This window comes from Pleurodeles waltl, chromosome 4_2 (genome assembly GCF_031143425.1).
Source record: "Pleurodeles waltl isolate 20211129_DDA chromosome 4_2, aPleWal1.hap1.20221129, whole genome shotgun sequence".
In the NCBI taxonomy this organism is placed as follows: domain Eukaryota; kingdom Metazoa; phylum Chordata; class Amphibia; order Caudata; family Salamandridae; genus Pleurodeles; species Pleurodeles waltl.
Genome location: NC_090443.1, coordinates 736,896,805 through 736,909,991, shown reverse-complemented (window position 1 = coordinate 736,909,991; position 13,187 = coordinate 736,896,805).

Sequence of the window (13,187 nt, the reverse complement as noted above, 5' to 3'; positions counted from 1 at the left end):
TGCCGGCTGAGCTAGAGGCCAAAATCTACAGGTAGGCACTTCGCAAAAAACATCTCTGCTTTCTTTCAAAAATTTGGATGTGTCCACGTTGCGCTTTGGGGCGTTTCCTGTCGCGGGCGCTAGGCCTACCCACACAAGTGAGGTATCATTTTTATCGGGAGACTTGGGGGAACGCTGGGTGGAAGGAAATTTGTGGCTGCTCTCAGATTTCAGAACTTTCTGCCACAGAAATGTGAGGAACATGTGTTTTTTTAGCCAAATTTTGAGGTTTGCAAAGGATTCTGGGTAACAGAACCTGGTCCGAGCCCCACAAGTCACCCCATCTTGGATTCCCCTAGGTCTCTAGTTTTCAGAAATGCACAGGTTTGGTAGGTTTCCCTAGGTGCCGGCTGAGCTAGAGGCCAAAATCTACAGGTAGGCACTTCGCAAAAATCACATCTGTTTTCTTTAAAAAAATTGGATGTGTCCACGTTGCGCTTTGGGGCGTTTCCTGTCGCGGGCGCTAGGCCTACCCACACAAGTGAGGTATCATTTTTATCGGGAGACTTGGGGGAACGCTGGGTGGAAGGAAATTTGTGGCTCCTCTCAGATTCCAGAACTTTCTGCCACAGAATTTGAGGAACATGTGTTTTTTTAGCCAAATTTTGAGGTTTGCAAAGGATTCTGGGTAACAGAACCTGGTCCGAGCCCCACAAGTCACCCCATCTTGGATTCCCCTAGGTCTCTAGTTTTCAGAAATGCACAGGTTTGGTAGGTTTCCCTAGGTGCCGGCTGAGCTAGAGGCCAAAATCTACAGGTAGGCACTTCGCAGAAAACACCTCTGTTTTCTTTCAATAATTTGGATGTGTCCACGTTGCGCTTTGGGGCGTTTCCTGTCGCGGGCGCTAGGCCTACCCACACAAGTGAGGTATCATTTTTATCGGGAGACTTGGGGGAACGCTGGGTGGAGGGAAATTTGTGGCTCATCTCAGATTCCAGAACTTTCTGCCACAGAATTTGAGGAACATGTGTTTTTTTAGCCAAATTTTGAGGTTTGCAAAGGATTCTGGGTAACAGAACCTGGTCCGAGCCCCACAAGTCACCCCATCTTGGATTCCCCTAGGTCTCTAGTTTTCAGAAATGCACAGGTTTGGTAGGTTTCCCTAGGTGCCGGCTGAGCTAGAGGCCAAAATCTACAGGTAGGCACTTCGCAAAAAACACCTCTGTTTTCTTTCAATAATTTGGATGTGTCCACGTTGCGCTTTGGGGCGTTTCCTGTCGCGGGCGCTAGGCCTACCCACACAAGTGAGGTATCATTTTTATAGGGAGACTTGGGGGAACACTGGGTGGAAGGAATTTTGTGGCTCCTCTCAGATTCTAGAACTTTCTGCCACAGAAATGTGAGGAACATGTGTTTTTTTAGCCAAATGTTGAGGTTTGCAAAGGATTTTGGATAACAGAACCTGGTCCGAGCCCCACAAGTCACCCCATCTTGGATTCCCCTAGGTCTCTAGTTTTCAGAAATGCACAGGTTTGGTAGGTTTCCCTAGGTGCCGTCTGAGCTAGAGGCCAAGATCTACAGGTAGGCACTTCGCAAAAAACACCTCTGTTTTCTTTCAAAAATTTGGATGTGTCCACGTTGCGCTTTGGGGCGTTTCCTGTCGCGGGCGCTAGGCCTACCCACAGAAGTGAGGTATCATTTTTTTCGGGAGACTTGGGGGACGCTGGGTGGAAGGAAATTTGTGGCTCCTCTCAAATTCCAGAACTTTCTGCCACAGAAATGTGAGGAACATGTGTTTTTTTAGCCAAATTTTGAGGTTTGCAAAGGATTCTGGGTAACAGAACCTGGTCCGAGCCCAACAAGTCACCCCATCTTGGATTTCCCTAGGGGTCTAGTTTTAAAAAATGCACAGGTTTGGTAGGTTTCCCTAGGTGCCGGCTGAGCTAGAGGCCAAAATCTACAGGTAGGTACTTCGGAAAAATCACCTCTGTTTTCTTTCAAAAAATTGGATGTGTCCACGATGCGCTTTGGGGCGTCTCCTGTCACGGGCGCTACGCCTACCCACACAAATGAGGTATAATTTTTATCAGGAGACTTGGGGGAACGCTGGGTGGAAGGAAATTTGTTGCTCCTCTCAGATTGCAGAACTTTCTGCCACAGAAATGTGAGGAACATGTGTTTTTTTAGCCAAATTTTGAGGTTTGCAAAGGATTCTGGGTAACAGAACCTGGTCCGAGCCCCACAAGTCACCCCATCTTGGATTCCCCTAGCTCTCTAGTTTTCAGAAATGCACAGGTTTGGTAGGTTTCCCTAGGTGCCGGCTGAGCTAGAGGCCAAAATCTACAGGTAGGCACTTCGCAAAAAACACCTCTGTTTTCTTTCAAAAATTTGGATGTGTCCACGTTGCGCTTTGGGGCGTGTCCTGTCGCGGGCGCTAGGCCTACCCACACAAGTGAGGTATCATTTTTATCGGGAGACTTGGGGGAACGCTGGGTGGAAGAAAATTTGTGGCTCCTCTCAGATTCCAGAACTTTCTGCCACAGAAATGTGAGGAACATGTGTTTTTTTAGCCAAATGTTGAGGTTTGCAAAGGATTTTGGATAACAGAACCTGGTCCGAGCCCCACAAGTCACCCCATCTTGGATTCCCCTAGGTCTCTAGTTTTCAGAAATGCACAGGTTTGGTAGGTTTCCCTAGGTGCCGGCTGAGCTAGAGGCCAAGATCTACAGGTAGGCACTTCGCAAAAAACACCTCTGTTTTCTTTCAAAAATTTGGATGTGTCCACGTTGCGCTTTGGGGCGTTTCCTGTCGCGGGCGCTAGGCCTACCCACAGAAGTGAGGTATCATTTTTTTCGGGAGACTTGGGGGACGCTGGGTGGAAGGAAATTTGTGGCTCCTCTCAAATTCCAGAACTTTCTGCCACAGAAATGTGAGGAACATGTGTTTTTTTAGCCAAATTTTGAGGTTTGCAAAGGATTCTGGGTAACAGAACCTGGTCCGAGCCCAACAAGTCACCCCATCTTGGATTTCCCTAGGGGTCTAGTTTTAAAAAATGCACAGGTTTGGTAGGTTTCCCTAGGTGCCGGCTGAGCTAGAGGCCAAAATCTACAGGTAGGTACTTCGGAAAAATCACCTCTGTTTTCTTTCAAAAAATTGGATGTGTCCACGATGCGCTTTGGGGCGTCTCCTGTCACGGGCGCTACGCCTACCCACACAAATGAGGTATAATTTTTATCAGGAGACTTGGGGGAACGCTGGGTGGAAGGAAATTTGTTGCTCCTCTCAGATTGCAGAACTTTCTGCCACAGAAATGTGAGGAACATGTGTTTTTTTAGCCAAATTTTGAGGTTTGCAAAGGATTCTGGGTAACAGAACCTGGTCCGAGCCCCACAAGTCACCCCATCTTGGATTCCCCTAGCTCTCTAGTTTTCAGAAATGCACAGGTTTGGTAGGTTTCCCTAGGTGCCGGCTGAGCTAGAGGCCAAAATCTACAGGTAGGCACTTCGCAAAAAACACCTCTGTTTTCTTTCAAAAATTTGGATGTGTCCACGTTGCGCTTTGGGGCGTGTCCTGTCGCGGGCGCTAGGCCTACCCACACAAGTGAGGTATCATTTTTATCGGGAGACTTGGGGGAACGCTGGGTGGAAGAAAATTTGTGGCTCCTCTCAGATTCCAGAACTTTCTGCCACAGAAATGTGAGGAACATGTGTTTTTTTAGCCAAATGTTGAGGTTTGCAAAGGATTTTGGATAACAGAACCTGGTCCGAGCCCCACAAGTCACCCCATCTTGGATTCCCCTAGGTCTCTAGTTTTCAGAAATGCACAGGTTTGGTAGGTTTCCCTAGGTGCCGGCTGAGCTAGAGGCCAAGATCTACAGGTAGGCACTTCGCAAAAAACACCTCTGTTTTCTTTCAAAAATTTGGATGTGTCCACGTTGCGCTTTGGGGCGTTTCCTGTCGCGGGCGCTAGGCCTACCCACAGAAGTGAGGTATCATTTTTTTCGGGAGACTTGGGGGACGCTGGGTGGAAGGAAATTTGTGGCTCCTCTCAAATTCCAGAACTTTCTGCCACAGAAATGTGAGGAACATGTGTTTTTTTAGCCAAATTTTGAGGTTTGCAAAGGATTCTGGGTAACAGAACCTGGTCCGAGCCCAACAAGTCACCCCATCTTGGATTTCCCTAGGGGTCTAGTTTTAAAAAATGCACAGGTTTGGTAGGTTTCCCTAGGTGCCGGCTGAGCTAGAGGCCAAAATCTACAGGTAGGTACTTCGGAAAAATCACCTCTGTTTTCTTTCAAAAAATTGGATGTGTCCACGATGCGCTTTGGGGCGTCTCCTGTCACGGGCGCTACGCCTACCCACACAAATGAGGTATAATTTTTATCAGGAGACTTGGGGGAACGCTGGGTGGAAGGAAATTTGTTGCTCCTCTCAGATTGCAGAACTTTCTGCCACAGAAATGTGAGGAACATGTGTTTTTTTAGCCAAATTTTGAGGTTTGCAAAGGATTCTGGGTAACAGAACCTGGTCCGAGCCCCACAAGTCACCCCATCTTGGATTCCCCTAGCTCTCTAGTTTTCAGAAATGCACAGGTTTGGTAGGTTTCCCTAGGTGCCGGCTGAGCTAGAGGCCAAAATCTACAGGTAGGCACTTCGCAAAAAACACCTCTGTTTTCTTTCAAAAATTTGGATGTGTCCACGTTGCGCTTTGGGGCGTGTCCTGTCGCGGGCGCTAGGCCTACCCACACAAGTGAGGTATCATTTTTATCGGGAGACTTGGGGGAACGCTGGGTGGAAGAAAATTTGTGGCTCCTCTCAGATTCCAGAACTTTCTGCCACAGAAATGTGAGGAACATGTGTTTTTTTAGCCAAATTTTGAGGTTTGCAAAGGATTCTGGGTAACAGAACCTGGTCCGAGCCCCACAAGTCACCCCATCTTGGATTCCCCTAGGTCTCTAGTTTTCAGAAATGCACAGGTTTGGTAGGTTTCCCTAGGTGCCGGCTGATCTAGAGGCCAAAATCTACAGGTAGGCACTTCGCAAAAAACACCTCTGTTTTCTTTCAAAAATTTGGATGTGTCCACGTTGCGCTTTGGGGCGTTTCCTGTCGCGGGCGCTAGACCTACCCACACAAGTGAGGTATCATTTTTATCGGGAGACTTGGGGGAACTCTGGGTGGAAGGAAATTTGTGGCTCCTCTCAGATTACAGAACTTTCTGCCACAGAAATGTGAGGAACATGTGTTTTTTTAGCCAAATTTTGAGGTTTGCAAAGGATTCTGGATAACAGAACCTGGTCCGAGCCCCACAAGTCACCCCATCTTGGATTCCCCTAGGTCTCTAGTTTTCAGAAATGCACAGGTCTGGTAGGTTTCCCTAGGTGCCGGCTGAGCTAGAGGCCAAAATCTACAGGTAGGCACTTCGCAAAAACATCTCTGCTTTCTTTCAAAAATTTGGATGTGTCCACGTTGCGCTTTGGGGCGTTTCCTGTCGCGGGCGCTAGGCCTACCCACACAAGTGAGGTATCATTTTTATCGGGAGACTTGGGGGAACGCTGGGTGGAAGGAAATTTGTGGCTGCTCTCAGATTCCAGAACTTTCTGCCACAGAAATGTGAGGAACATGTGTTTTTTTAGCCAAATTTTGAGGTTTGCAAAGGATTCTGGGTAACAGAACCTGGTCCGAGCCCCACAAGTCACCCCATCTTGGATTCCCCTAGGTCTCTAGTTTTCAGAAATGCACAGGTTTGGTAGGTTTCCCTAGGTGCCGGCTGATCTAGAGGCCAAAATCTACAGGTAGGCACTTCGCAAAAAACACCTCTGTTTTCTTTCAAAAATTTGGATGTGTCCACGTTGCGCTTTGGGGCGTTTCCTGTCGCGGGCGCTAGACCTACCCACACAAGTGAGGTATCATTTTTATCGGGAGACTTGGGGGAACGCTGGGTGGAAGGAAATTTGTGGCTCCTCTCAGATTCTAGAACTTTCTGCCACAGAAATGTGAGGAACATGTGTTTTTTTAGCCAAATGTTGAGGTTTGCATAGGATTCTGGGTAACAGAACCTGGTCCGAGCCCCACAAGTCACCCCATCTTGGATTCCCCTAGGTCTCTAGTTTTCAGAAATGCACAGGTTTGGTAGGTTTCCCTAGGTGCCGGCTGAGCTAGAGGCCAAAATCTACAGGTAGGCACTTCGCAAAAATCACATCTGTTTTCTTTCAAAAAATTTGATGTGTCCACGTTGCGCTTTGGGGCGTTTCCTGTCGCGGGCGCTAGGCCTACCCACACAAGTGAGGTATCATTTTTATCGGGAGACTTGGGGGAACGCTGGGTGGAAGGAAATTTGTTGCTCCTCTCAGATTGCAGAACTTTCTGCCACAGAAATGTGAGGAACATGTGTTTTTTTAGCCAAATTTTGAGGTTTGCAAAGGATTCTGGGTAACAGAACCTGGTCCGAGCCCCACAAGTCACCCCATCTTGGATTCCCCTAGGTCTCTAGTTTTCAGAAATGCACAGGTTTGGTAGGTTTCCCTAGGTGCCGGCTGAGCTAGAGGCCAAAATCTACAGGTAGGCACTTCGCAAAAATCACATCTGTTTTCTTTCAAAAAATTGGATGTGTCCACGTTGCGCTTTGGGGCGTTTCCTGTCGCGGGCGCTAGGCCTACCCACACAAGTGAGGTATCATTTTTATCGGGAGACTTGGGAGAACGCTGGGTGGAAGGAAATTTGTGGCTCCTCTCAGATTCCAGAACTTTCTGCCACAGAATTTGAGGAACATGTGTTTTTTTAGCCAAATTTTGAGGTTTGCAAAGGATTCTGGGTAACAGAACCTGGTCCGAGCCCCACAAGTCACCCCATCTTGGATTCCCCTAGGTCTCTAGTTTTCAGAAATGCACAGGTTTGGTAGGTTTCCCTAGGTGCCGGCTGAGCTAGAGGCCAAAATCTACAGGTAGGCACTTCGCAAAAAACACCTCTGTTTTCTTTCAATAATTTGGATGTGTCCACGTTGCGCTTTGGGGCGTTTCCTGTCGCGGGCGCTAGGCCTACCCACACAAGTGAGGTATCATTTTTATCGGGAGACTTGGGGGAACGCTGGGTGGAAGGAAATTTGTGGCTCCTCTCAGATTCTAGAACTTTCTGCCACAGAAATGTGAGGAACATGTGTTTTTTTAGCCAAATGTTGAGGTTTGCATAGGATTCTGGGTAACAGAACCTGGTCCGAGCCCCACAAGTCACCCCATCTTGGATTCCCCTAGGTCTCTAGTTTTCAGAAATGCACAGGTTTGGTAGGTTTCCCTAGGTGCCGGCTGAGCTAGAGGCCAAAATCTACAGGTAGGCACTTCGCAAAAATCACATCTGTTTTCTTTCAAAAAATTTGATGTGTCCACGTTGCGCTTTGGGGCGTTTCCTGTCGCGGGCGCTAGGCCTACCCACACAAGTGAGGTATCATTTTTATCGGGAGACTTGGGGGAACGCTGGGTGGAAGGAAATTTGTTGCTCCTCTCAGATTGCAGAACTTTCTGCCACAGAAATGTGAGGAACATGTGTTTTTTTAGCCAAATTTTGAGGTTTGCAAAGGATTCTGGGTAACAGAACCTGGTCCGAGCCCCACAAGTCACCCCATCTTGGATTCCCCTAGGTCTCTAGTTTTCAGAAATGCACAGGTTTGGTAGGTTTCCCTAGGTGCCGGCTGAGCTAGAGGCCAAAATCTACAGGTAGGCACTTCGCAAAAATCACATCTGTTTTCTTTCAAAAAATTGGATGTGTCCACGTTGCGCTTTGGGGCGTTTCCTGTCGCGGGCGCTAGGCCTACCCACACAAGTGAGGTATCATTTTTATCGGGAGACTTGGGAGAACGCTGGGTGGAAGGAAATTTGTGGCTCCTCTCAGATTCCAGAACTTTCTGCCACAGAATTTGAGGAACATGTGTTTTTTTAGCCAAATTTTGAGGTTTGCAAAGGATTCTGGGTAACAGAACCTGGTCCGAGCCCCACAAGTCACCCCATCTTGGATTCCCCTAGGTCTCTAGTTTTCAGAAATGCACAGGTTTGGTAGGTTTCCCTAGGTGCCGGCTGAGCTAGAGGCCAAAATCTACAGGTAGGCACTTCGCAAAAAACACCTCTGTTTTCTTTCAATAATTTGGATGTGTCCACGTTGCGCTTTGGGGCGTTTCCTGTCGCGGGCGCTAGGCCTACCCACACAAGTGAGGTATCATTTTTATAGGGAGACTTGGGGGAACACTGGGTGGAAGGAATTTTGTGGCTCCTCTCAGATTCCAGAACTTTCTGCCACAGAAATGTGAGGAACATGTGTTTTTTTAGCCAAATGTTGAGGTTTGCATAGGATTCTGGGTAACAGAACCTGGTCCAAGCCCCACAAGTCACCCCATCTTGTATTCCCCTAGGTCTCTAGTTTTCAGAAATGCACAGGTTTGGTAGGTTTCCCTAGGTGCCGGCTGAGCTAGAGGCCAAAATCTACAGGTAGGCACTTCGCAAAAATCACCTCTGTTTTCTTTCAAAAAATTAGATGTGTCCTCGTTGCGCTTTGGGGCATTTCCTGTCGCGGGCGCTAGGCCTACCCACACAAGTGAGGTATCATTTTTATCGGGAGACTTGGGGGAACGCTGGGTGGAAGGAAATTTGTGGCTCCTCTCAGATTCCAGAACTTTCTGCCACAGAAATGTGAGGAACATGTGTTTTTTTAGCCAAATTTTGAGGTTTGCAAAGGATTCTGGATAACAGAACCTGGTCCGAGCCCCACAAGTCACCCCATCTTGGATTCCCCTAGGTCTCTAGTTTTCAGAAATGCACAGGTTTGGTAGGTTTCCCTAGGTGCCGGCTGAGCTAGAGGCCAAGATCTACAGGTAGGCACTTCGCAAAAAACACCTCTGTTTTCTTTCAAAAATTTGGATGTGTCCACGTTGCGCTTTGGGGCGTTTCCTGTCGCGGGCGCTAGGCCTACCCACAGAAGTGAGGTATCATTTTTTTCGGGAGACTTGGGGGACGCTGGGTGGAAGGAAATTTGTGGCTCCTCTCAAATTCCAGAACTTTCTGCCACAGAAATGTGAGGAACATGTGTTTTTTTAGCCAAATTTTGAGGTTTGCAAAGGATTCTGGGTAACAGAACCTGGTCCGAGCCCCACAAGTCACCCCATCTTGGATTCCCCTAGGTCTCTAGTTTTCAGAAATGCACAGGTTTGGTAGGTTTCCCTAGGTGCCGGCTGAGCTAGAGGCCAAAATCTACAGGTAGGCACTTCGCAAAAAACACCTCTGTTTTCTTTCAAAAATTTGGATGTGTCCACGTTGCGCTTTGGGGCGTCTCCTGTCGCGGGCGCTAGGCCTACCCACACAAGTGAGGTATCATTTTTATCGGGAGACTTGGGGGAACGCTGGGTGGAAGGAAATTTGTGGCTCCTCTCAGATTCCAGAACTTTCTGCCACAGAAATGTGAGGAACATGTGTTTTTTTAGCCAAAGTTTGAGGTTTGCATAGGATTCTGGGTAACAGAACCTGGTCCGAGCCCCACAAGTCACCCCATCTTGGATTCCCCTAGGTCTCTAGTTTTCAGAAATGTACAGGTTTGGTAGGTTTCCCTAGGTGCCGGCTGAGCTAGAGGCCAAAATCTACAGGTAGGCACTTCGCAGAAAACACCTCTGTTTTCTTTCAATAATTTGGATGTGTCCACGTTGCGCTTTGGGGCGTTTCCTGTCGCGGGCGCTAGGCCTACCCACACAAGTGAGGTATCATTTTTATCGGGAGACTTGGGGGAACGCTGGGTGGAAGGAAATTTGTGGCTCCTCTCAGATTCCAGAACTTTCTGCCACAGAAATGTGAGGAACATGTGTTTTTTTAGCCAAATGTTGAGGTTTGCATAGGATTCTGGGTAACAGAACCTGGTCCGAGCCCCACAAGTCACCCCATCTTGGATTCCCCTAGGTCTCTAGTTTTCAGAAATGCACAGGTTTGGTAGGTTTCCCTAGGTGCCGGCTGAGCTAGAGGCCAAAATCTACAGGTAGGCACTTCGCAAAAATCACCTCTGTTTTCTTTCAAAAAATTGGATGTGTCCTCGTTGCGCTTTGGGGCGTTTCCTGTTGCGGGCGCTAGGCCTACCCGCACAAGTCAGGTATCATTTTTATCGGGAGACTTGGGGGAACGCTGGGTGGAAGGAAATTTGTGGCTCCTCTCAGATTCCAGAACTTTCTGCCACAGAACTGTGAGGAACATGCGTTTTTTTAGCCAAATTTTGAGGTTTGCAAAGGATTCTGGATAACAGAACCTGGTCCGAGCCCCACAAGTCACCCCATCTTGGATTCCCCTAGGTCTCTAGTTTTCAGAAATGCACAGGTCTGGTAGGTTTCCCTAGGTGCCGGCTGAGCTAGAGGCCAAAATCTACAGGTAGGCACTTCGCAAAAAACATCTCTGTTTTCTTTCAAAAATTTGGATGTGTCCACGTTGCGCTTTGGGGCGTTTCCTGTCGCAGGCGCTAGGCCTACCCACACAAGTGAGGTATCATTTTTATCGGGAGACTTGGGGGAACGCTGGGTGGAAGGAAATTTGTGGCTGCTCTCAGATTCCAGAACTTTCTGCCACAGAAATGTGAGGAACATGTGTTTTTTTAGCCAAATTTTGAGGTTTGCAAAGGATTCTGGGTAACAGAACCTGGTCCGAGCCCCACAAGTCACCCCATCTTGGATTCCCCTAGGTCTCTAGTTTTCAGAAATGCACAGGTTTGGTAGGTTTCCCTAGGTGCCGGCTGATCTAGAGGCCAAAATCTACAGGTAGGCACTTCGCAAAAAACACCTCTGTTTTCTTTCAAAAATTTGGATGTGTCCACGTTGCGCTTTGGGGCGTTTCCTGTCGCGGGCGCTAGACCTACCCATACAAGTGAGGTATCATTTTTATCGGGAGACTTGGGGGAACGCTGGGTGGAAGGAAATTTGTGGCTCCTCTCAGATTACAGAACTTTCTGCCACAGAAATGTGAGGAACATGTGTTTTTTTAGCCAAATTTTGAGGTTTGCAAAGGATTCTGGATAACAGAACCTGGTCCGAGCCCCACAAGTCACCCCATCTTGGATTCCCCTAGGTCTCTAGTTTTCAGAAATGCACAGGTCTGGTAGGTTTCCCTAGGTGCCGGCTGAGCTAGAGGCCAAAATCTACAGGTAGGCACTTCGCAAAAAACATCTCTGTTTTCTTTCAAAAATTTGGATGTGTCCACGTTGCGCTTTGGGGCGTTTCCTGTCGCGGGCGCTAGGCCTACCCACACAAGTGAGGTATCATTTTTATCGGGAGACTTGGGGGAACGCTGGGTGGAAGGAAATTTGTGGCTGCTCTCAGATTCCAGAACTTTCTGCCACAGAAATGTGAGGAACATGTGTTTTTTTAGCCAAATGTTGAGGATTGCAAAGGATTCTGGGTAACAGAACCTGGTCCGAGCCCCACAAGTCACCCCATCTTGGATTCCCCTAGGTCTCTAGTTTTCAGAAATGCACAGGTTTGGTAGGTTTCCCTAGGTGCCGGCTGATCTAGAGGCCAAAATCTACAGGTAGGCACTTCGCAAAAAACACCTCTGTTTTCTGTCAAAAATTTGGATGTGTCCACGTTGCGCTTTGGGGCGTTTCCTGTCGCGGGCGCTAGACCTACCCACACAAGTGAGGTATCATTTTTATCGGGAGACTTGGGGGAACGCTGGGTGGAAGGAAATTTGTGGCTCCTCTCAGATTCCAGAACTTTCTGCCACAGAAATGTGAGGAACATGTGTTTTTTTAGCCAAATGTTGAGGTTTGCATAGGATTCTGGGTAACAGAACCTGGTCCGAGCCCCACAAGTCACCCCATCTTGGATTCCCCTAGGTCTCTAGTTTTCAGAAATGCACAGGTTTGGTAGGTTTCCCTAGGTGTCGGCTGAGCTAGAGGCCAAAATCTACAGGTAGGCACTTCGCAAAAAACATCTCTGTTTTCTTTCAAAAATTTGGATGTGTCCACGTTGCGCTTTGGGGCGTTTCCTGTCGCGGGCGCTAGGCCTACCCACACAAGTGAGGTATCATTTTTATCGGGAGACTTGGGGGAACGCTGGGTGGAAGGAAATTTGTGGCTGCTCTCAGATTCCAGAACTTTCTGCCACAGAAATGTGAGGAACATGTGTTTTTTTAGCCAAATTTTGAGGTTTGCAAAGGATTCTGGGTAACAGAACCTGGTCCGAGCCCCACAAGTCACCCCATCTTGGATTCCCCTAGGTCTCTAGTTTTCAGAAATGCACAGGTTTGGTAGGTTTCCCTAGGTGCCGGCTGATCTAGAGGCCAAAATCTACAGGTAGGCACTTCGCAAAAAACACCTCTGTTTTCTTTCAAAAATTTGGATGTGTCCACGTTGCGCTTTGGGGCGTTTCCTGTCGCGGGCGCTAGACCTCCCACACAAGTGAGGTATCATTTTTATCGGGAGACTTGGGGGAACGCTGGGTGGAAGGAAATTTGTGGCTCCTCTCAGATTCCAGAACTTTCTGCCACAGAAATGTGAGGAACATGTGTTTTTTTAGCCAAATGTTGAGGTTTGCATAGGATTCTGGGTAACAGAACCTGGTCCGAGCCCCACAAGTCACCCCATCTTGGATTCCCCTAGGTCTCTAGTTTTCAGAAATGCACAGGTTTGGTAGGTTTCCCTAGGTGCCGGCTGAGCTAGAGGCCAAAATCTACAGGTAGGCACTTCGCAAAAATCACATCTGTTTTCTTTAAAAAAATTGGATGTGTCCACGTTGCGCTTTGGGGCGTTTCCTGTCGCGGGCGCTAGGCCTACCCACACAAGTGAGGTATCATTTTTATCGGGAGACTTAGGGGAACGCTGGGTGGAAGGAAATTTGTGGCTCCTCTCAGATTCCAGAACTTTCTGCCACAGAATTTGAGGAACATGTGTTTTTTTAGCCAAATTTTGAGGTTTGCAAAGGATTCTGGGTAACAGAACCTGGTCCGAGCCCCACAAGTCACCCCATCTTGGATTCCCCTAGGTCTCTAGTTTTCAGAAATGCACAGGTTTGATAGGTTTCCCTAGGTGCCGGCTGAGCTAGAGGCCAAAATCTACAGGTAGGCACTTCGCAGAAAACACCTCTGTTTTCTTTCAATAATTTGGATGTGTCCACGTTGCGCTTTGGGGCGTTTCCTGTCGCGGGCGCTAGGCCTACCCACACAAGTGAGGTATCATTTTTATCGGGAGACTTGGGGGAACGCT